The 25935-nt window shown below is 43.2% G+C and overlaps 1 long non-coding RNA gene across 1 annotated transcript in view; it reads left to right on the forward strand.

The window, feature by feature from the left end:
- LOC144768071 (uncharacterized) overlaps nucleotides 1–25935 on the forward strand; it is a 78506-nt gene that overhangs the window by 24789 nt on the left and 27782 nt on the right. Inside the window, exon 3 of the long non-coding RNA XR_013598461.1 lies at nucleotides 11035–11064. This is a non-coding gene — a long non-coding RNA (uncharacterized LOC144768071). The remainder of the gene's footprint in view (nucleotides 1–11034; nucleotides 11065–25935) is intronic.

Raw genomic sequence — 25935 nt, forward strand, 5'->3', positions numbered from 1 at the left:
TGAGTACTTTGAACGTTGACAAAATAATCTTTATGTTGTTTAAAAGTTAAGAACTGTGCATTCTTACATTCATAGAGAAAGTTCACAGTGCACTGTTTATGGAAGAAAACGCAGGCAGAGAAAGTAGACTATAGATCGAGGAGGACAGTATCCTATAAGCTCACTGTTTCTTGTCCCTCTGCTGTTCTCAGATGGAATCCTACCATGTGTTCACTTCTCTCATTATAGCCACGATCACCCATCTACCAACATTTATCACATCACCAAAACTCACATTTTAGCAAGAGATATTTTCTGATAATTGGTTCTATTCCAAACCCATAGCTTTGGCCATACATTCTTCACAATCAGATTCTCCCTGGAATTCTACACACTAGTATAATTCAATATGTGTGCCTTATCCCCAGACATCATAGTTTAATACATTTTTATATTTAGTTATTTACCCAATTTAATTGTGCAGCACCTTAAGGAAAACATGCATATTAGAAACAACACTCTTTATAATTATTATACATTTTTAATAAGCTAAATAGTGAAATAAAACCAAAAGTATTTTGTTTGAAATTAGCACTTTTAAATCTTTTTCAAAACAGAAGTAAAACTGGGATCAGCCTTCTGGTAATTTTCAAGATTGAGAATTGACACTGTTCATTTAAGGGATTATGAATCTACAATATTTCAACATACTCTTCCATGCCAGCCAGGCTTTTCCTTTAATCAGACTCACGGTGAATAATGCCCTATGATACCATACAACAAATAGATATCCTTGAATGACCGTCCATTGTTCTTCTGATCTAAATTTAACAACCAGAAATACATGCTTCAAAAGAATGACTTCTACGTTGAATCTACAGCCAGTTTAGCATGTCATTTCTTAGAAAAGAGTGCTCATAATTGCTGGATATTGTAGCCTGCTTGCTGAGTCTCCATTATTTTGTTTCTGTTTCTTGCTAGCATTAACATCGGAAATCACTGATGAACCAAGTAAGTATTTTCAAATATTTGCTGAAATGTTTTAATGATTTCACTAAGGAGTTTTACCCACTTACTTTCAGCAAGTAAATTCAGTGTCCACACTTTATGGGAGGGGCACAAGCCCAAGTCTAGACTATTGGCAGAGGAGCTTACTGCATACAATCTGATTGTTCCTAATCTTCAGTCAACACCCAGAAGCGGGAAACATCCTGTACCACGCAACTTTTACCACGCAGTGCTTTTACAATGCAGGTTTTACAACGAAAACCATTACAACGCATTGCACTGGGGGGCGCTCTAGGATAAGTAATAGTTTAATTTACTATCCAACACCTTCCCTACTATCCACGGGGACTGGAGTTGGAATATTAATTTTAACTATTCACTATCCAGCACCCCCCAAAGCAATGCGTTGTAATGGCTTGCGTTGTAAAACTTGCGTTGTAACAGTATGCGTGGTAAAAGCATGCGTTGTAACAACGTACATCCCCCATAAGCAGCCTGACCATCTGTTTCTGTTCTCTCCACATGGCCAAGCTCATCTGCCAGACAGCATCAATCAAGCCTCCAAAATTCACAATTTTAGGGCAAGTACCTTTCCCGAGTTTTTTAATTCAGCTCTAAATCCCACTATTTAGTCATAAAGCTCTTCAAGATAGGACTCTCTCTGCAATCCTATAGATTAGAGTACCTTTATTCATGTTTTGAACCCGAGACCACTTGTTTTAATACATTTACTTCAATTTGAAAGGACAGTAACTAAATGAAAATATACATATTACAAACATCAGTTTGCATCTTTTTTGGTATTTGTTTAAAAAAAGTATAGCTGAAAACTAAATCAGTTCTAAAGTATATTTGTATGAATTCAGCAGTTTGAAAAGCTTTTAAAAAACAAAGAAATGGGCAAATGACCTGCTGGTATGTATTATCAAGTGATAACACACCCTGCTCATTTAAGACATTTGAAAATTGCACCTTTCCCAAGATACTCTTCACAGCCAGTCAGGCAATGTAAACTGTAAACAAAAATTAAAGGATTTTTGTTACATTACCAGTGAGATCAGAAGACCTCAAGGCTATTCAAAGATTCACTGAGCAGGCCTCAAAACAACATTACATTTGGGGTTTGTTTAAACAGACAGGTTTTCTGCCATTAGAACTCTAAACCAACAACTGTGTCTAGAGATCACTGCTGCTTTTTTTGGGATCTTTATGAGTTCCATTCTCCGGCCCCCATGCCAGAGGCAGATTCTATCAAAATATCATAGCTTTGATGGCTCCTTATAGCTAACCTCACCGCCAATTTTTTTTTTTTTTGAGAAATAGGATTAAAATGATACTTTTTACTTCTGAAGAGCACAAATTTGTCCCAGACTTTATACAAATTTTCTCTCAGTAAATTTTTAATTTAGCATTTTTCCTATTCGATTACCATGACTTCGATGGCTGAGGCAAAGGTGCATCTTCTCATGCTAAAATTCTGGTGTCACTTTAAGTCTTTTGACTCCTGCTAATATAACCAAGTGTCTGCCATTGGAAACTGAGCAGTTCGTACTGGCAAATGAAGAGGCGGAACTGTTGTGTATGTGGAACTGTAATGTTGGCTATTTAAGGTAGTCGTCCTGCACCCACATAGATCTGCATAAGCAGCTTTCTCTCTAGAAATACGAAACATTATCCATAGCTCTAATGAGTTATGATAATCCATTTGCACATACTAAGACTAACCCTGCTCCTACGAAAGATTAGTTTGATTTTACAGGACTAACTTACAGGATGGCAGCAACGCAGAATAGTGTAAGTACCATGCATGCGGTTCTGATCAAGGAAAACATAGTAATAAAGATACAGAGCGATTTCCTTTAAAGGTTGAGTGTTTATGTCTCTGTAGAAGATGAAGACTAACTCGAGGTAGAGAAATCTGGATGTAATTATGAGTGTGTATACTTATAAAAAATGATGTAAAATAATATTTGGCGGATCCAGCTTGAGTTCCAGCTATTCTTATATAATTCATACTATTCATCGTTATCTAGGCTAGCGTTGGTTCACTGCCAAAAAGAAAGAGTTCAATTTGCATTGTCTTATCAGTGAGACTCAGTTCAATCCTAGAATGACAAGATTGGTTAGCCATATTTTGACGTAGCAGCCAAGATGATGAAAAGTTGATGAAGACAATGAACATCTCATACATCAAAGTTTGTACTGATAATCCTAGCGTCCTAAAACTGTCCTCAAGATCAGTAATGATGGTGAGAAACATTAGTTATTTTCTTTTGGAGAGATCCGTGTTATACATGGCTACCAAAATATTTTAAAACTGATTCGACATTGTCGGGTCTGATGTACTCATGATTGCCAGAGAGTAAGTATGGGCCCAAAATCCGTTCCGCTCGCGAAATTAGCAGATTTTCGGCACAATCCGCGAATCTCGCAAAATTGCCGCTAAATTCGCAAATTCGCTCGCGGGCAGATTGTTTTTTTTGTGACCTGGAGGCTGCTTTCTCCTCATCTGCTGCCCTGCTCGCTCTCTGACCCTTACAAGAGGCATGAGAACATGCAAAGAAGCCCCGGGTAACTCTCTGCAACCATGAGTTTCTCGAGCGCAACCCCCGTGTAGTTCCTGTGACCAGGAGGCTGCTTTCTCCTCATCTACTGCTCCGGTCGCTCTCTGACCCTTACAAGAGGCATGTGAACACGCATAGAAGCCCTGGGTCACTCTCTGCAGCCATGAGTTTCTCAAGCGCAACCCCGTGTAGTTCCGGTGACCAGGAGGCTGCGTTCTCCTCATCTGCTGCCCTGCTCGCTCTCTGACCATTACAAGAAGCATGTGAACACGCATAGAAGCCCCGGGTCACTCTCTGCAGCCATGAGTTTCTCGAGCGCAACCCCCGTGTGGTTCCGGTGACCAGGAGGCTCCTTTCTCCTCATCTGCTGCCCCGCTCACTCTCTGACCCTTACAAGAGGCATGTGAACACGCATAGAAGCCCCGGGTCACTCTCTGCAGACATTAGTTTCTCGAGCGCAACCCAGTGTAATTCCTGTGACCAGGATGCTGCTTTCGCCTCATTTGCTGTCCTGCTCGCTCTCTGCCCCGTACAAGAGGCATGTGAACATGCATAGAAGCCCCGGGTCATTCTCTGCAGCCATGAGTTTCTCCAGTGCAACCCCCGTGTAGTTCCAGTGACCAGGAGGCTGCTTTCTCCTCATCTGCTGCCCTGCTCGCTCTCTGACTCTTACAAGACGCATGTGAACACGCAAAGAAGCCCCGGGTCACTCTATGCAGCCATGAGTTTCTTGAGCGCAACCTCCGTGTAATTACGGTGACCAGGAGGCTGCTTTCTCCTCATCTGCTGCCCTACTCGCGCTCTGACCCTTACAAGAGGCATGTGAACACGCATAGAAGCCCCGGGTCACTTTCTGCAGCCATGAGTTTCTCGAGCGGAACCCCCGTGTAGTTCCGGTGACCAGGAGGCTGCTTTTTCCTCATCTGCTGCCCTGCTCGCTCGCTGAACCTTACAAGAGGCATGTGAACACGCACAGAAGCCCCGGGTCACTCTCTGCAGCCATGAGTTTCTTGAGCGCAACCCCCATGTAGTTCCCTTGACCAGGAGGCTACTTTCTCCTCATCTGCTGCCCTGTTCGCTCTCTGACCCTTACATGAGGCATGTGAACACGCATGGAAGCCCCGGGTCACTCTCTGCAGCAATGAGTTTCGAGCGCACCCCCCGTGTAGTTCCTGTGACCGGGATGCTGCTTTCTCCTCACCTGCTGCCCTGCTCACTCTCTGACCCTTACAAGAGGCATGTGAACATGCATAGAAGCCCCGGGTCACTCTCTGCAGCCATGAGTTTCTCAAGCGCAACCCCGTGTAGTTCCGGTGACCAGGAGGCTGCTTTCTCCTCATCTGCTGCCCTGCTCGCTCTCTGACCCTTACAAGAGGCATGTGAACACGCAGAGAAGCCCCGGGTCACTCTCTGAAGCCATGGGTTTCTCGAGCGCAACCCCGTGTAGTTCCGGTGACCAGGAGGCTGCTTTCTCCTCATCTGCTGCCCTGCTTGCTCTCTGACCCTTACAAGAGGCATGTGAACACGCATAGAAGCCCCGGGTCACTCTCTGCAGCCATGAGTTTCTCGAGCGCAACACCCGTGTAGTTCCTGTGTCCAGGAGGCTGCTTTCTCCTCATCTGCTGCCCTACTCGCTCTCTGACCCTTACAAGAGGCATGTGAACACGCATAGAAGCCCTGGGTCACTCTCTGCAGCCATGAGTTTCTCAAGCGCAAGCCCCGTGTAGTTCCTGTGACCAGGAGGCTGCTTTCTTCTCCCCTCTTGCCCTGCTCGCTATCTGACCCTTTATACACAAGAGGCATGTTACTTGACACGCATAGAAGCCCCGCCCATTTGACCCCACGCCACACACTAGCGGTATCAAACGTCTTCCCGCCCTTTCCCAACTATGAAGGACAGCTCACTCAAGGGACCTCGGCGCCTTTTGGCGCGGTGGCAAAGTTACAGGCACACATGGTCAGTGGAGACAAATCTTCTGGCCCTTTATGCAGCTGCAGTGTAGGAAAAGCACTATACATTTACCCCACGAGAATGCCCTTACTGATTAGCCAGTAGAAAGTACTCCAGTTAAGTAGATGGAAATCGCAAAAAAATCTGTGATTTCGCAGGAAAATCCACAAATTTGCGGACTTTTTTCCGATTTCGTGTCAATTCGCAGACCGCAGATCCACAAAATTCGCCCATACTTACCAGAGAGCCATTGTCCCATGAAAGCGTACAGTAGAGAGATATCACAGGTTCTAGAGCAATAATGCAAAGTCATTTCTTTGATAAAAATCTATCATATTTATTGGATTTGTTAGCCTGCATTTTGACTCAGAATATTGCTTTCATTTCTCCTAGCATCACCAACTGAAAATACACTTGAACCAAGTGAGTACTTTGAACGTTGACAAAATAATCTTTATGTTGTTTAATTGTTAAGAACTGTGCATTCTTACATTCATAGAGAAAGTTCACAGTGCATTGTTTATGGAAGAAAACGCAGGCAGAGAAAGTAGACTATAGATCGAGGAGGTCAGTATCCTATAAGCTCACTGTTTCTTGTCCCCCTGCTGTTCTCAGATGGAATCCTACCATGTGTTCACTTCTCTCATTATATCCACGATCACCCATCTACCAACATTAATCACATCACCAAAACTCACATTTTAGCAAGAGATATTTTCTGATAATTGGTTCTATTCCAAACCCATAGCTTTGGCCATACATTCTTCACAATCAGATTCTCCCTGGAATTCTACACACTAGTATAATTCAATATGTGCGCCTTATCCCCAGACATCATAGTTTAATACATTTTTATATTTAGTTATTTACCCAATTTAATTGTGCAGCACCTTAAGGAAAACATGCATATTAGAAACAACACTCTTTATAATTATTATACATTTTTAATAAGCTAAATAGTGAAATAAAACCAAAAGTATTTTGTTTGAAATTAGCACTTTTAAATCTTTTTCAAAACAGAAGTAAAACTGGGATCAGCCTTCTGGTAATTTTCAAGATTGAGAATTGACACTGTTCATTTAAGGGATTATGAATCTACAATATTTCAACATACTCTTCCATGCCAGCCAGGCTTTTCCTTTAATCAGACTCACAGTGAATAATGCCCTATGATACCATACAAAAATAGATATCCTTGAATGACCGTCCATTGTTCTTCTGATCTAAATTTAACAACCAGAAATGCATGCTTCAAAAGAATGACTTCTACATGGAATCTACAGCCAGTTTAGCATGTCATTTCTTAGAAAAGAGTGATCATAATTGCTGGATATTGTAGCCTGCTTACTGAGTCTCCATTATTTTGTTTCTGTTTCTTGCTAGCATTAAGATCGGAAATCACTGATGAACCAAGTAAGTATTTTCAAATATTTGCTGAAATGTCTTAATGATTTCACTAAGGAGTTTTACCCACTTACTTTCAGCAAGTAAATTCAGTGTCCACACTTTATGGGAGGGGCACAAGCCCAAGTCTAGACTATTGCGATACAAAAGGGGATGATGGACGGAGCGTTTGAGCAAATCAAACACTCGCCCCCAGTCAACTGATCTGGGTTTAATCCATCACCATTCTTTAGCCCACTCAGCCACCCCAGTTCAGACATGGCCATATGCAAATCAGTCTGACCCTGTGCCTCAGGGGAACAGTCCAGCCCGAACTGCTAAGCCATGTCTTCCCTGGACCGGAAACAAGCATCCTGGGACCGGTTTCGGATTCATAATCCTCATCAGCCAGGCTATCTTGAATCCAGTGGCCAAGTGAGCAAGGGACTCACGTCTGAGCATACCCTGCCACACTTAGGGCGAACAAAGCGATACAAAAGGGGATGAGGGACGGAGCGTTTGAGCAAATCAAACACTCACCCCCAGTCAACTGATCTGGGTTTAATCCATCACCATTCTTTAGCCCACTCAGCCACCCCAGTTCAGACATGGCCATATGCAAATCAGTCTGACCCTGTGCCTCATGGGAACAGTCCAGCCCTAACTGCCAAGCCATGTCTTCCCTGGACCGGAAACAAGCATCCTGGGACCGGTTTCGGATTCATAATCCTCATCAGCCAGGCTATCTTGAATCCAGTGGCCAAGTGAGCAAGGGACTCACGTCTGAGCATACCCTGCCACACTTAGGGCGAACACAGCGATACAAAAGGGGATGATGGACGGAGCATTTGAGCAAATCAAACACTCACCCCCCGTCAACTGATCTGGGTTTAATCCATCACCATTCTTTAGCCCACTCAGCCACCCCAGTTAAGACATGGCCATATGCAAATCAGTCTGACCCTGTGCCTCATGGGAACAGTCCAGCCCGAACTGCCAAGCCATGTCTTCCCTGGACCGGAAACAAGCATCCTGGGACCGGTTTCGGATTCATAATCCTCATCAGCCAGGCTATCTTGAATCCAGTGGCCAAGTGAGCAAGGGACTTTTACAATGCAGGTTTTACAACGAAAACCATTACAACGCATTGCACTGGGGGGCGCTCTAGGATTAGTAATAGTTGTAAAACTTGCATTGTAACAGCATGCGTGGTAAAAGCATGCGTTGTAACAACGTACATCCCCCAGAAGCTGCCCGACCATCTGTTTCTGTTCTCTCCACATGGCCAAGCTCATCTGCCAGACAGCATCAATCAAGCCTCCAAAACTCACAATTTTAGGACAAGTACCTTTCCCGAGTTTTTTAATTCAGCTCTAAATCCCACTATTTAGTCATAAAGCTCTTCAAGATAGGACTCTCTCTGCAATCCTATAGATTAGAGTACCTTTATTAATGTTTTGAACCCGAGACCACTTGTTTTAATACATTTATTTCAATTTGAAAGGACAGTAACTAAATGAAAATATACATATTACAAACATCAGTTTGCATCTTTTTTGGTATTTGTTTAAAAAATGTATAGCTGAAAACTAAATCAGTTCTAAAGTATATTTGTATGAATTCAGCAGTTTGAAAAGCTTTTAAAAAACAAAGAAATGGGAAAATGACCTGCTGGTATGTATTATCGAGTGATAACAGACCCTGCTCATTTAAGACATTTGAAAATTGCACCTTTCCCAAGATACTCTTCACTGCCAGTCAGGCAATGTAAACTGTAAAAAATATTAAAGGATTTTTGTTACATTACCAGTGAGATCAGAAGACCTCAAGGCTATTCAGAGATTCACTGAGCAGGCCTCAAAACAACATTACATTTGGGGTTTGTTTAAACAGACAGGTTTTCTGCCATTAGAACTCTAAACCAACAACTGTGTCTAGAGATCACTGCTGCTTTTTTTGGGATCTTTATGAGTTCCATTCTCCGGCCCCCATGCCAGAGGCAGATTCTATAAAAATATCAAAGCTTGGATGGCTCCTTATAGCTAACTTCACCATCAATTGTTTTTTTTTTTAGAAATAGGATTAAGATGATACTTTTTACTTCTGAAAAGCAAAAATGTGTCCCAGACTTTATACAAATTGTCTCTCAGTAAATTTTTAATTTAGCATTTTTCCTATTCTATTACCATGACTTCGATGGCTGATGCAAAGGTGCATCTTCTCATGCTAAAATTCTGGAGTCACTTTAAGTCTTTTGACTCCTGCTAATATAACCAAGTGTCTGCCATTGGAAACTGAGCAGTTCGTACTGGCAAATGAAGAGGCGGAACTGTTGTGTATGTGGAACTGTAATGTTGGCTATTTAAGGTAGTCGTCCTGCACCCACATAGATCTGCATAAGCAGCTTTCTCTGTAGAAATACGAAACATTATCCATAGCTCTAATGAGTTATGATAATCCATTTGCACATACTAAGACTAACCCTGCTCCTACGAAAGATTAGTTTGATTTTACTGCACTAACTTACAGGATGGCAGGACGCAGAATAGTGGTAGTACCATGCATGCAGTTCTGGTCAAGGAAAACAAAGTAATAAAGATACAGAGCAATTTCCTTGAAGGTTGAGTGTTTATGTCTCTGTAGAAGATGAAGACTAACTCGAGGTAGAGAAATCTGGATGTAATTATGAGTGTGTATACTAAAAATAATGATGTAAAATAATATTTGGCAGATCCAGCTTGAGTTCCAGCTTTTCTTATATTATTCATACTAATCATCGTTATCTAGGCTAGCGTTGGTTCATTGCCAAAAGGAAATAGTTCTATTTGCATTGCCTTATCAGTGAGACTCAGTTCAATCCTAGAATGACAAGATTGGTTAGCCATATTTTGACCTAGCAGCCAAGATGATGAAAAGTTGATGAAGAGAATGCACATCTCATACATCAAAGTTTGTACTGATAATCCTAGGGTCCTACAACTGTCCTCAAGATCAGTAATGATGGTGAGAAACATTAGTCATTTTATTTTGGAGAGATCCGTGTTATACATGGTCCCTAAAATATTTTACAACTGATTCAACAGTGTCGGGTCTGATGTACTCATGATTGCCAGAAAGCCATTGTCCCATGAAAGCGTACAGTAGAGAGATATCACAGGTTCTAGAGCAATAATGCAAAGTAATTTCTTTGATAAAAATCTATTAAAATTATTGGATTTGGTAGCCTGCATTTTGACTCAGAATATTGCTTCCATTTTTCTAGCATCACCAACTGAAAATACACTTGAACCAAGTGAGTACTTTGAACGTTGACAAAAGAATCTTTATGTTGTTGAGAAGTTAAGAGCTGTGCATTCTTACATTCATAGAGAAGGTTCACAGTGCACTGTTTTTGGAAGCAAATGCAGGCAGAGAAAGTAGACTATAGACCGAGGAGGACAGTATCCTATGGGCTCACTGTTTCTTGTCCCCCTGCTGTTCTCAGATTGAATCCTACCATGTGCTAACTACTCTCATTATAGCCACGGTCACCCAATTACCAGCATTAGTCACATCACCAAAACTCAAATTTGTAGCAAGAGATATTTTCTGATAATTCCTTCTATTCTAAACCCATAGCCTTGGCCATACATTCTCCACAATCAGATTCTCCCTGGAAACCTAAACACTAGTATAATTCAATATGTGTGCCTTATCCCCAGACATCATAGTTTATTACATGTTTATATTTTCCCAATTTAAATGTGCAGCACCTTAAGGAAAACATGCATATTAGAAACAGCACTCTTTATTATTATTATTATTATTATTTTAAATGAGCTAAATAGTGAAATAAATCCCAATGTTTTTTGTTTGAAATCAGCATTCTTAAGACCTTTTTCAAAACAAAAGTAAAACTGGGATCAGCCTTCTGGTATTTCAGTGAATAATGCTCTATGATACTATACAACAAATAGATATTCATAAATGACCGTCCATTGTTCTTCTGATCTAATTTACAGCCAGAAATGCATGCTTCAAAAGAATGATTTCCACATGGAATCTACAGACAGTTTACCATGTCATTTCTTAGAAAAGAGTGATCATAATTGCTGGATATTGTAGCCTGCTTTCTGAGTCTCCTATTATTTTGTTTCTGTTTCTTGTTAGCATCAACATCAGAAATCACTGATGAACCAAGTAAGTATTTTCAAATATTTGCTGAATATCTCAATGCTTTGAGTAATAAAGAGTTGTACCCACTTACTTTCAGGGATTAAATTCAGTGTGCACTCTTTATGGGAGGGGTAGAACCCCAAGTCTATACTAGTGGCAGGGCAGCTCAACTACCTAGAATCTGACTGTTCCTAATCTCCAGTGAGCACTCAGAAGCGGCCTCCCCCATCGGTAAGTGTCGCAGTTTGTCCCCGAGGGCTTTTGGGGGTGTGGGCTCTCCGCGGGTGATGCGGCCCCACTTATCATCCACCTGCCCACCATTTTCCGGTGAGGGGGCAACGAGAGCCCAGATAAAGACATATGCAGCCGCTTTGCAGGTCTCGCTTGCTTCTCCTTCTCCTCCTTCCCCTCCTGGGACGTCGGCGGATCCCTTGCATTGTGCGAGGCCCTCCGTGGCATCGCCAGCGGCTCCAGCCCGGTGCCCACCAGCTCGGCTCCAGGCTTGGAGGATGTGGTGCCTTTGGGATGCGGCCCTTCGGGTGTCCCTCCTTTGGACCACGGCACCTCTGCCTTGCTGCAAATGCCCGCGGGAGTCCCTGCTGTGTCGCGGGACATCGCCAGGGCTCGGCTCACATCCCCTAGCCCCTCTCGGCCCTCTGGACAAGCAGCGACCTTGTCTGAGGCCGAGGTGACACTGCTACGGCACTGGCAGCTGCTGGCCCTAGCGGCGCCACATGGGTCAGCGGACTCCCCTTGTTCCTTCATGGGTCGAGGCTGGCGGGGGACCCCTCGCCCCCCTCTGGGCCCCTCTCGTCCCTCCACGCAGGCGGATGCCTCATCGGAGGTTGAGTCGGAGGTCTAGTCTGCCTTGGTGGCACCATATGGGTCTGCGGTCCCCCTCGTCCCATTATGGGTCGAGGCTGGCGGAGGGCTCCTTGTCACTCCCCGGGTCCCTCTCGTCACTCCACGCAGGCGGCTGCCTCATCGGAGGTCGAGTGGGCGCGTTCCCGCGCCATCTCTTAGCCACCTCTGGTCTGACCCAACCCCTGTCCCCTGCACTGTGTGGTGTGGAGGAGACCTGTCCGTGTCTCTCTTGGCGCCGGACGATGATGACGTCCTGCCTCGGGCTGCGGACTCTACGTGCCGGAAAGGCGTCAGGTCGCGGACTCATGTTCGGCATTCCCCTCTTCCACGGAGGTTGGTCGCCTGCTGGTGTCATCCTCACCGGATATGGGCCACCGCGTCGTGGTGCCCCAACACCTTCTGCACCGACACCTTCCAGCACCGTGTGACCCAGTGTGTCTTTCCCTCCACCCCTCTGCCTCAATCCCCCTTTTGCGGACTGTCTTTCCCTCCCTGCTGCCGCTGTTGTCTCTACCATCACGGGAGGTCCACTGGCTAGACTCTTGGGGGCGCGATATGTTCGCCTTGACCAGTGCGGCTCTACGGACCCTTATCACTGTATGTGTGTTGGCTAGTCGCTACGCTGACGGAGCATGCACATAGTACAGTACCAAAACTGTGCTTAATCACGTAGCGTAGCATTTAAATGAACAATATTCTCAGATGCTTTGAAATAGCAATTTTACATGCTTAACAGCATATAACCAATTCACAAAAATGAACTTTTACAATAAAAACATTAGGTAATGAGAGAGCTGATGATTTTGGGGTCCCCCCTAACCTAGGGGGAGCACCAAGCAGAAGCCTTGAACACAAAGAGCATAAACAAAAAGCACATTTTGTTGAACTTTAGAGGTGATCCCATCATTTTAGGACCACCCCGAGCACAGTGTTTTTTTTTTTTTAAGAGTTTTATATAGCGCGAACTAGACCCGAACCGAATTAGGTATCAGAGAGCTTTACATAGCACAAGTTACGTTTTTTTTTACATGAGGACACACACTTTCATTTTTAGGCACTGGGAGATTAAGTGATTTGCCCAGAATCACAGGAGGTTTTGGCATCGTTACCGAGACTCGAACCCAGATCCTCAGGTCCGAGGTCGAGTGCCTTAGCCGTTAGGCCAAATCCTCTCCTTGCCAATGTTATTGGCAAAAAACAATCCCAACCAAAGACCCTGCAAAGCATTATGGGACAAGATTAGCAGTGGCAGTGAATATTATAGTATCCAATATCAAAATAATTCTACAAAGAGCTGCAGTTCCACTGGTCATCCCTAGATGTCTCTCACAAGTCAAATGCAAAGCATTGAAATTATGCTTACATCAAGCTGCAGTTCCACTGGTCGTCCCTAGATGTCCCTCACGAGTCAAAGGCAAAACCATTGAAACCCTTTCATCAAGCATTTGCATTTGACTCGGGAGGGACATCTAGGGACGACCAGTGGAACTGCAGCTTTTTGTAGAATTCTTTTGATATTGTGTACTATATAATATTCACTGCCCACTGCTAATTTCATCCCATAATGCTTTGCAGGGCCTTTGGTTGGGAATGTTTTTTTTGCCAATAACTGTGTTTGGGTTTGTCCTAACAGGATGGGACCACAACTAAATCGTTCAATAAGATGTGCTTTTTTGTTTTCAAGGCATCCGTTTGGTGCTCTCCCTAGGTTAGGGAGGATCCCAAAATCATCACATCTCCCACTGCTTGCCAAGTTTTCAGATTCACTATTGTGAAAGTACTATATGCACTTTAGAATATAAAGACAGAAAAGTTTATTTTATCATATCTCGTCATGTACAGGAAGGTTTATGCAAATATTTTGCAATTTTAGCACAGTACAGACAAGTACATAGGGTCTTCAGCTACGCTATGCAGACTACGTGTACTAAGTAAAGTATACTACATGAGGCTACGTGTAGTGCTGCTACGCAAACTACGCCCAGGCTTAGTTGATTTGCGGCACCATGCGTTGGCTGGCCGGGAGTTAGCAACGTTTATTCTTCACTCTGCTCTGGACATCTCGGAGGTGCTTTGTCGTGTAATGGCTTCTTCAGTTACCCTTCGCTGCCATGCTTGGCTTCAGGACAGTGTGTTCCCAGAAAATGTTCGGGAACGGCTGGTTGATCTTCCTTTCAATGGCACTCTTTTGTTCCATGCCCGGGCAGACTCGGCCATCTGGAGGTTCTTGGCAGGGCTTCAGCAGTCTCCTCCTCCTCCTTCTTCTCCCCCTCAGTGACCTGTGAGTTGATCTGGCCTTCTGTTTTTTCTCTTTGGCTGCTTGACAAGCCTTCTGCAGGGCTTTTTACCCGCGGTTCTTTCTGTTGTCCTCTGATGCTGAAGTTTCTTCCTAATAGGGTTCCCATGTCTTGGGACTTACCATACCCTATGTGGGGTAGTGGTAACTATTATATAGCTTGTTCTATGCTGGGGGTTGCGGTCGCCTGCGGGCTTCTGCTCTCCTTGGCGTGTAGGTTGCAGGTGCAATTCCCCTATTGCTGGATTGGAATGCCTGATGGTGTCCCAGGGTGGTCTTCTCCGGGGTCACTGCGCTGTTCGCCTGATCTGCCTGCTGTCCGCGGCCTGGCGTTGTTGCTCTTGTTCTACTTCTTTTTGGGTTGTGTGTGTGGGCCCCTAGCTGTGGTGTGTCTGGGCCATTCTTCACCTTCATGTTCTCTGTTCTGAGGGCTGTTATGGATTTTGTATTCTCCTTCTTTCAGGGGCAGCCTGCCCGATTTTCCTGGGTACCCCGGGCTACTCTTTCTGCTTCCCACTGCTTGCTGCTGTCGGCGCTTATCTGTCAGGTCTCTTGTTTTTTGGCTGCGGTGGTCTCAGCTGCCTTCTTCGCAGGGTGTGTTCCCGGTGGGGGGGCTTGCCTCCCTCGTCTCCTTGGAGCCTCTAGGTTGATCTTCTTCTTCTACCTTGCCTTGGCCTTCAATGGAGGTTCTGTTGCCTTGTATGGGCGTGGGGTGCTTCGGCCTCCCTTGCCTTGCCCTTGTTTCTTCTGTTGAGTGTGAACTGGCTTCCTCTTCTTTGTTCTTTTCTTCTTCTCATGCCCCCCTTGGGGCCGGTGATGTTCTGCTTGTAGGGGTTCCTCTTGCCTTGGGGTGCGGGGCTCCTTGCCCTGTCTGTTGGACTACTCCTCTGTGGGACCCTTTGTTACGTCCAGGCTGATGGGGTCCTCTCGCAGACCCTCCTTCCCTGTGGGTATGGCTAGGGTATCTATTCTACGTTAAGGAATCTGCGGCTAGTAGTATCTATCAGATGTACGAGTTACTTACCTTCTGTAAAGATGTATCTGGTAGAGACGATTCTAGCCGCAGATTCCTTCATGGCCCACCCTTCCTTCCCATTCTGCGAGGACCCATGGTTGGTCTTCTGCACACGCCTCCGGTAGGTGGCTGTGTCTTCTGTAAGTGCTTTCTTTTGCTCTTTCTGACAGGATGATTCGTCCTTATTCTTTGTTCCTTTCCTCCTCTTTGGCACATTGGAGGATGGGTTTATAGGTACTCCTGTGCCACTCTGTTCTGCTTGCTCCAGGATTGGCGTTTGCCTTCACTCTCTCCCCTCCCCTCCCTCTCCCCTTTATTGCTAAGGGTTCTGGCCCCTCAGCTATCCTCTGGCCGTGCCTTTGCCCTTTGTTATTTTGGGGGGTTGTCACACTCTGTGCTGGGTGTTGCCTTGGAGGTTTGTCGTTCCTGTTTGTCTGGGAACTGGTTCCCCTTCATTGTTCTTCGTTGGGGTTGTATTCCTGCTATTTGTTGTCATGACATTTTACATGTGTTCCTTGTCTCCAGGGGGGACGGTCTACATACTGGCAGGATGACTGCTCTGTTCTTTCCCTTTTCCCCTGCCATTGGGTACTGCAGTGTTGACACTGCTCCTTATGGTGTTGTTAGTCACCATTCTTTTTTCCAATTTTTCTGCTCTTTCGCACACTGTTCCCATATTCCTACAGTTTTGTCTGATGGCTCCGCGTTGTGGTGCGGAAACGTTCTCCAAAGAAAACTGACATAGGCGCGCCGGGGTGGGACTTATGTGGCCTCGCTGACGTCACGTTCACGGACGATGCCTGGGCTGAGTCACGTGATGCTGTCCCCCCCCCCCCCCAGCGTGCAGGGAATCTGGTAAAAAAAAGTTTCCGGATCCAGTCTCACACCTGGGGATAATTCTACATTAAAGAATCTGCATTAAGGAATCTGCTGCTAGAATCGTCTCTACCAGATACATCGTTACTGAAGGTAAGTAACTCGTACATTTAGTTATAAAGCTCCTAAAGATATGATTGTCTCTGCGAGCCTACATATCAATTAATTTACTGAACACCAGACCACTTATTTAAATATTTGAATACATTTTTTCAATTTTAAAGTACACTAACTAAATGAAAAAGTACATATTACAAACACTAGTTTGCATCTTTTTTGGTATTTATTTAAAAAACTAGTTGAAATCTAAATCGGTTATAAAGTATATTTATTTGAATTCAGCACTTTTAAAACATTTTGAAAAAAAAAGGGGAAAAAACCTGCTGGTATGTTATATAGCGTGATAACAGACCCTGCTCATTTAAGACAGATGAAAACAGCACTTACTCAAAATACTGTTCTGGACCAGTGAGGCAATGTATTTAATCAGCATGACCAAAAAGGATGTCCTAAAAACAGTAACATTTTTAAAAGGATTTTTGTTACACTTCTATTGCAGTCTGAAGGAAAGACATGGCTTGGCAGTTTGGGCTGGACTGTTCCCATGAAGCACAGAGCCAGACTGATTTGCATATGGCCATGTCTGAACTGGAGTGGTGTGGTGAGCTAAAGAATGATGAAGGATTAAACCCAGATCAGTTGACTGGGGGTGAGTGTTTGATTTGCTCAAACGCTCCGTCCATCATCCCCTTTTGTATCGCTTTGTTCGCCCTAAGTGTGGCAGGGTATGCCCCGACGTGGGTCCCTTGCTCACTTGGCCACTGGATTCAAGCTAGCCTGGCTAATGACATCTGAAATTGATTTGCTCAAACGCTCTGGCCATCATCCCCTTTGGTCTCGCTTTATTCAGATCACTGAGCAGGCTTCACAACAACATTACATTTGGGGTTTCTTTAGACAGACCGGTCTTCCCCCGATTAGAACTCTAAACCACCAAATGTATCTAGAGATCGCTGATGGTTTCATTTGGATCTTTATGAGTTAGGTTCTCCTGCTGCCATGTCAGGAGCACATTTGATAAAAATATCAATGCTTGTACAGCCCCTTATAGATAACTTCAGCGCCTGATTTATTTTTGAGAAATAAGACACAGATGATACTTTTTACTTCTGAAAAGCAAAAATGTGTCCCAGACTATCTACAAGTTTTCTGTGAGTTAAAAGTTTTTGTTTATCATTTTTAACATTCGCACATCATGACTTCCATGGCTGATGCAAATAATAAAAGAAATATGCATCGTAAAGGTGCATCTTCTTATGCTGAAATTCTGATGACACTTTAGGTCTTTTTTTACTACTGCTAATATAGCTGCCAAGGTAGAGCTGACCAAGTGCCTGCCATTGGAAACTGAGCAGTTCCTACTTTTCAAATGAGAAGACAGAACTATTGTGTATGTGGAACTGTATTGTTGGTCATTTAACGTAGTTGTCCTGCACCCACATAAATCTGCATAAGCAGCTTTCTCTCTAAAACACAGGACATTATCCATTGCTCTGTTGAGATCTGATAATCCATTTGCACATACCAAGACTATCCCTGCTTCTATAAAAGGTTAATTTTGTTTTACAGCCCTAACCTACAGAATGGCAGCAACCTAGAATTGTGTTAGTACCACGCAGGCAGTTCTGGTCAAGGAAAACAAAGTAATAAAGACACAGAGAAATTTCCTTGAAAAGATGAGTGGGTTTTTATTTTTGCAGAAAATGAAGATTAACTTTAGGTAGAGAAATCTGGATGTAATTATCTGCATGTATACTTACACAAAATGATGTAAATTAATATCTGGCAAATTCAACTTGATTTCCAGCTGATCTTGAATAATTCAAACTAATCATCACTATCTAGGCTAGCGTTGGTTCATTGCCAAAAGGAAATAATGCATTTTCTATTGCATTATCAGTGAAACTCAATGTAATCCTAGAATGACAACATTGATTAGCCATATTTTGACCTAGCAACCAAGATGATGAAAGGTTGATGAAGAGAAGGCACATCTCATACAACAAAGTTTCTACAGATGCTCCGAGGGCCCTAATAACTGCCCTCAAGTTCAGAATTTTTTTGAGAAAAATTAGTCATTTTCTGTCAGAGTGATCCATGTTAAACATGGTCCCCAAAATATTTTTAACCAGATTAGAAAGTGTCAGGCCCAAACATCTCCTTAAATGACCATCCATTGTTGCTCTCATATTTATATGCAGGAAACAGAAGGTTTCAATGTAATCTTTCCTGCCAAGATTCCAGAGCATGTATGCAAACTCATTTCTTAGACAAAAGCTATCATAGTTACAGGTTTTGGTAGCCTGCCTTTTGACTCAGATTATTGCTTCTGTTTTTTCTAGCATTAACATCAGCCAATACTGTTGACCCCCTGAGTACTTTGAACATTGACTGAAAAGTCTTTATGATGTTGAGAAGTTAAGAGTAGCACATTCTTATATTCATAGAAAAAAAATCACTGTGCAATGTTTATGGGAAAACAAAATACTAAACTGTTGACCGAGGAGGCCTGCTTGATATTAGTTCATTGTTTCTCATTCCACTTCTGGACTTAGATGCAGCCTGGCAATCTGTTTACCTCCGTCTTTATAGCTATGCTCATCCATCGAAAAACCTCAGTCACACCTTCAAAACACATTTTTAGCAGAAGAATATTTTCTGATTATTGGTTCTGCTCTAACCACTTAGATTGGACATAAAGTTCTCCACAGTCAGATTTTCTATGGAAACCTAAACCCTAGAATTGTTTAGTATAAGTGCTGGACCCCCAGACCACATATTTTAATACTTTTTATAAATATGAAGGTGCATTAACTTAAAGAAAACTTGCATATTAGAAACAGAACTTTGCATATTTTTTGGTATTCTTTTCTTAAAAAAGAGCAGCTAAAAAGTCAAATAAATCCTTAAGTAATTTTGTTTGAAATCATATCTTATAAACCCTTATTAAAAACAAATAAATAGAAACAGGAGCCCCTGGTATGTTTTTAAAGAGCTATAACTGACCCTGCTCATTTAAGAGACAGTTGTTTTAAGCATCACAGTCTGGTTTAAATACAATTGTAATTCCTGAACCTTGTATCTGAATTGTTGCAACTCGTTCATCTCATTGTATACCGTAGATCGGATGTCTTCTAATTCATAATCTTCTCTTTTTCTTTTCATTCCGCTCTCTGTGTCAGCTCCTTTTTCCACAACAGATAAGCCCTTCTTTTGATGAACAGCTCACAGCTAATTTTTCCAACAAAAACACACTTGTCACCAAACTAAACAATTATTATAGGGGCTAGTATAATTCTAAGGCCATCTCTTCCTAATTTACCAAACCATGAACCAATCTTTGAAACTCCCTCCCTTGCAACTGCTTCTTCAAGAATATTTACCTCATGTGTTATGTTAGTGATGGGCTCATACCTTCATCATGAGGCAGGCTCTGCCTTTTTCACCTATAATATATGGATGTATGACGTTACAACGCATGCTTTTACCACGCATGCTGTTACAACGCAGTTTTTACAACGCATACCATTACAACGCATAGCGCTTTAGGGTGATGGATAGTGAATAGTTTAATATACTATTCCAACTCCAGTCCCCGTGGACACTAGGGAAGGTTTTGGATAGTAAATTAAATCTATTCCCTATCCTAGAGCGCCCCCCAGTGCACTGCGTTGTAATGGTTTTCGTTGTAAAACCTGCTTTATAATAGCACTGCGTGGTAAAAGTTGTGTTGTAAAGGATGTTTCCCATAATATATCTAGAACTACCCTGTTTTGCCAATCTATAGCTGACATAGCCATTAAGGCACCTGCAGTATTAGAAGCCAATTGATACACGGGGTAGACAACTTTCTGATCTTCACATAATTTTGATCCACTCTGTGAGAAACTAGGTTGTTGGTTGAAGGGGGTGACCCTGTTCAAGCAAAAGCCACAATCCCTATCAGTGTCAACCACAAAATTCTCTATATTAACCTGAGCTTAAATCGCTGTACCTTGGCACAAACACAGTCAGGCTTAAATGAAAAGCAATATGTAGAGTATTTATGCATCACACAAAAAGTAATAGTATGAAAACACAACACAATAAAAAACATGTACCAAGCTGGAAAAACTGAGTACATTTTAATAAATCACTTGACACCAAATCAACAAAAATCCAATCAATAGAGCCAGAGTTATGAACTTTTAATGTATAATGTAAAAATAGCACCTGAAAGAACAAAGCGCCAACTGCGGACATTTAGTCATGTGAGACCAGGTCAAAGTCGAAAAATATGGTCAACCGCAATGACGCCTGAGTTGGATAAAAAGAGTGGATTGGCAGGGTCAGCGCTTACCTTCGGACTTAGAAGAAAGTCAAAGAAAATATTCTGAAAAGGTAAAGTTCAGCAAAACAAGGCTGTAAGCGGTTTCCAAGGAGGAAGTGCCGTCACCAGGGATCCGCTGGATGGAATCGCAGTGAAGGTTTCTACGTTCTGACTTAGACACTTTTTTGGAATCAAAAGTCTCCAGCGGACAGAGGCAGGAGGTTCTAGCCAATGAGTGTTCGACAAGGGTGTATACTCCTTTGGCGATGGGCTACTGAACAGGATATGCAGCTGTGTAGAAAAATGTAGCGGGAGCTAATTCGAAGTCAGGCCAAACAGTGTTGCACCTTGGGCAGATAGACTAGCAGGTTGGCCTGGTCTTCTTTCAAGTTCTCAGAACAGTTTCTAGGCAAATAATATTGAATTATGACTACCTTACATCTTTAGCACCACCAACAAGGGGCAGGCCATTGGAGTGTTAGGACTCACTGTGGCTGGTCCAGATGCGTGTTCAAGATGGAGGGAACCTTTTCTGTCCCTGAGGCTCTGAACAGGAGACCAGCAAACTAGCCTTTGAAGTCATTCTGGTAGTCCAGGGTACAGGTGATGAAGCAGTCCTCAAGCAGCAGGGCAAGCCTCTGAGGGTTCAAGGCAGGCTCCAGGCAGCACAGCAGTCCTTCCTGGTTCAGAAAACAGAATTGTGGAGTATACAGCAGCAGGCAGTCCTCTGAAAGTCATTCTGCAGATCCAGAAAGGGAACTGAAGAGTAGGTCTGAGGGTCCCCTTTTTATACATTGCTCTTTTTAAAACGTAGGAAACGTTTCTACAGAATTCCCTTTGAAGAGCTTGAAGTTTCCTGACTCCCTTGGCCTGTGTCCAGACTATCTGAATAATTCAGAGGCAACAAGTCCTTTGTGTGAAGGCAGAGCACAGCTTATTCAGTTGCAAGTGGACTGTGCCCAGCTCTGCCCCTCCATCCTGCCAGTACACCTAATCGCTTTATTTTGTGGCTGTCTGGGAGGAATAAACAAAATTTAACTGCCACCTCGAATCAGTCATGTGACCCAGGAGAGGCTGCAGTGGCCATATAGTTTAGGGCAGGAAAATGTTAACTTTCTAAAAGTCAAAAAGCTTGCAATGTTCCCTAGCTGAAATTATTTAATCAACACTTTTTCATGCGATCAAGTAATCTAATTTTCTTTCACAAGTTTGTGTGAGGCACATTTCAGCAGCACTCTCTGGCTGCACATTACATTTCAAAAACAACTTTTTAAAGACGAATAATAAGTAATTTCTGCCCATAACTATGGGTCCAAACATACAACAACTTCAAATATATATCCAACATGAACATAGTTTCACATATCCATATTGCATTCTATACTAGTCAAATTATTTCATTGATAGTGAGATCTCCATTGTTAATCTCCTTTGTTACCTCTTTTTTCAAGTCCAACTATAGGGGTTATACAGCACACTTTGTTAGTGTAGGCTCCCAATATCTTTTTTCAGGATAGCCCACATGTAATTGTCTCAATGATCGTATGCAAAGTCTTGATTACAATGCACTCAGCCCTAAGGGCTACCTAGGGCCTACCTTTGGGGTTATATATATGCCTAAAAAAGCACAGTTCAAGGCTTGGCAATGGTGTTATATTGCCAAGTCGAATAAAACTGCATTCATCCTGGAATGGCAGGCCTAGGATGGGTTTTGAAGGGATACATAAGTGGGTGGCACAAAAAGTGCTGCAGACGCCCTGGTAACGTTTAATTAACAGGCGCTGGGTATATGGTATACCACTCTGCAAGGGAATTCTAAGCAAACTAATTACGCCAATCAGGTGTAAGCCAATTTTACCACATTTAAAGGAGAGAGCACAATAACTTTAGCACTGCTAGCTTTGCAAAGTGCAGAGTCCTAAAGCGTACAAAAACGAATTCAGCAATAATTAGAGGTATGCAGGCTAAAGGTTTGGGGTGGGCGTTCAGAGAAGGTCAAGCCCAACACAACTCCCCTCCAGCCTAAAGCCAAGATAGACTAATCAATACCTCCCTGCTAAGGAGATAGAATGTGGACAATTGCCCTCTACTGAAGAAGCACTTGTCAGTTTTACATCTTTCTGAATTCAGTTGGTAACCTCTGTCTACACTCTTCTGAGTCACTGAACTGACCCACAGGGAATCCTCCTTCTAACCAGTGCACCCCACCTGTGTAACACCTAACCTTAACTTGTTCACAGATGCATTCCTGTAGGCAGACATCACCACCATGGCCAAGTAATGTGGCCATTCCAGCCCTTGGACAGACTTCAGTCCCCAACCCAAGGAAAACTCAGTCCATAAGGACAGCAACACATAGAGGCCACTGACAGGCCTTCTCAGGATCTTTGACTGCTGAGGTTTCTCAGAGGGATGGCAACAGCCCCAGGTGTTAGTCATACTTGTTCCATTCTCCTTCCCATCAATACAGGGGTAGTAGCTTGAGACTGGGCACTCAGCTTAGGACTGGTGCACTAGGGATCAACAGGTGTGTCATGCAGGGGTCTGCCTGGTGCAGGTTTACAGACTTCTATCTCTGTGACAATTCGGGGCGCAACCCCTGGCAAGAAGTGGCCTCAACACGGTCAGTCTTGGGATGCTCTGTTCTCAGAGCTGGCAACCCTGACCCACTGGTCCTTCCACTGTGAACGCCTTTCATCTCCTTCCCCTTCATCTGGGCCTGTGTACCCTCTGTCTGAGCTTTCAGGGTACCCTGGGAAGCTGCCCTTCCCAGCTCTCCTGACACGCGGGACAACCTGTTACCCAAAATGCAGCCTATGGGCAACTGGGGGTCTAACTATGACCCCTCTCTGGGTCACCTCCCCACCCCACCCCACTCCAGGGACATCAGGGCTGTGGGTCGGGACATGTCCTGCCTCTGGGCCTGAGTTACCTTACACACCTGGCCAGAGTACTGCTCTGGGGAAACAGCTTTTCCACTACCATGGTATGACTGACCTCGGTGTCCCTCTGAGAGTTACTGGACCCCATTCACCTTGATCTGATGAAAATAATGACTCCCACCCTCAGGGATTGTAAGTCTACCCTCAATGTCTATCTCCCAATGAAGGGAGACAAGAACATATTCTACCTCCTGCCCCTGGGGACTACCTCCCTATAAAACCACATGGGCCACTCCTGAAGAGCTCCCACCTACGGGTAGGTTATTATAACCCTTTATAATCACTCACTTTACTGTCCTTCACCCAACCATTGCCTTGAAAAGATGATCCACAGAATCCATCCAGGTCTGTTGGGGCAGCTTCTGATTGTCCCTAAACATTTGCCTATACCTACCACATTTCACCAACCTTAAAAGAACTGAATTGGCTACCATATTAGGCAAGAATACAACTAAAAGATCACCTGCATGACCCATAAGGCCCTTCATCACAAAACCCCCAGCTACCCAGCTCAAAAGAAAGTACCTTCTGGAGGGTGCAGAGAGTCCCGAAGCGTGAGCTCACTATTACTGAAACCACAATACTTCCACAAAAAGAGAACGTGTTGCAGAGCCTTCTCTAGTATTGCACCGAAGACTTGCAACTCCTTACCTCCAGATGTACTACACATACCCTCCTTCTCCTCCTTCAAAAAAGAATGTATTCTATCAACAGTATTTTCTTGAACTATATCTTTCCAACTATATTGTTTCTTTGAAGAAGTCACAAACTTGGAATATTCATCTAACAAACTGAATATACATTTTCCATAAAATTACCTACTGGATTATCTCTATACAGCAATTTTTTATTAAATGTTCTTCTTTCATTTAATGGTTCATTTTTATCTTGGTTAGGCAGCCCCACAGAAGAGTTAAAACCTACTAACAGGCCGACAATAAATATTACCATCATAGTGATAAAGATTAATTGTTTGATGTTGCCATACTTTATTTGTTAGTTGGCATGTTTCTTCTACAAAAAAATTATTCAAATATCGAACCTCTAACTTTACGGTGCAAAATCAACAAAAGCCAAGAAAATATAAAATTTCAAATAACTTCAATTCATGTATTCAATGTAAGTCAGGATATAATCTTACTTGGAGATACCATGATCTTTGACTGGATACCTAAGGTGAAAAACAAAACTAGACATATAACATTTCCAGTTTGTATGTACTAAACTCCACCTTGATCACCAACTCCTTGCACTTCTACATTCATACTCAAAACAGAATTAAAACCAGAGTCTTCTACAGAAGACTTCCTCTCCCCACTGCTCTGAGCCAGCTTTGTTTGTATGACCATGTACCTTTCCTTAATTTTTATTTGTTTGGTTTCCTGATTAGTACCTCAATACCTCAGTCGTCGAGATTTCATCCACAGATTTTGTCTGCCAACACATCACATTCTGCTATATTTTAGAACTAAGCTCTGGTCGTAAACTAAGAACAAACACCAAAACCAATCCATTAAGGATTTTGTTAAGTCAATCATTTATTCTGCTACTCAGTAAGCAAATCTGAATTAACCTCCCATAATAAGCGGGCACTTACTCTTTCGGCTCCTGCGTTGCCCTCATAATTTTACACCAACTCACCCCTTTCTGGGGGACCTTCAGTTTCAAATGCTCAATTACCTCCTTGTATTTCATCATTATGCTGGGAGATAGACCATTCTGGGTGTTCTCAGGGCTCTTGTGTGTGTCGGTTCACACTCCCCTTAGCATTCTGTCCACAAATCACTGGGAACGACAACCTCAAACAACATATTCAAATCTTCTCAAAGTGCCTTTGGAACAGTTACAATTCTTTCTACTTCTTCATACCAGTTCAAATCACTACCCCAACTGCAACATTACCACACATTACTTTACCATGCAAGTCGTTACAATGACTTGCTTTAGGGGGCGCTGGACTTTGTAATGGTACAAATTACTTTTCCAACTCCTATCTACGCAACAGTAGGGAAGGTGTTGGACTTAAAAATCTAACACCAGCCCAGCAGTGTGCCCTCTAAAGCAATGACTTTCGGGTAAAAGGTATGCCTGGTAACGTCGCAGTTGTGGTAGTGACTTTTTTGTCAAGGCAGTTCGTTGTTGTGACTGCGGCGTAAAGAATGTTTCCCCTCCATGCACTTCTCTCAAAGGAAATCCAGTCTTAGGCTCACTTGCTCTTGTTTCCCTCTCAATGTCACTCATTACCATTTTCTTTTTCACCTTGGTCCCTTCTTTCTTTTCTTTAGTTCTCCCCATTTCTCGGTTCACTCATTCTATAAGCTACATCCTCAGGCTTGGCAGCCTCATTTCTTTAATTTCTTCATCACCCATTGAGACTTCTGAAATTTGTTAGCAAATCTTCTGAGTTACCTCAATCTCATATACTTCAGCCAAAGTTTCAAGTTTCTCATGTGTCTCACAGGGATGCCTAGCAGCTTCTTTGCTCAAATATCTCAACTCAATTCTATCATAAGTATTCAATTTTTCCACGTCA

Source organism: Lissotriton helveticus, chromosome 7, assembly GCF_964261635.1.
Source record: "Lissotriton helveticus chromosome 7, aLisHel1.1, whole genome shotgun sequence".
NCBI classification, from domain to species: Eukaryota; Metazoa; Chordata; class Amphibia; order Caudata; family Salamandridae; genus Lissotriton; species Lissotriton helveticus.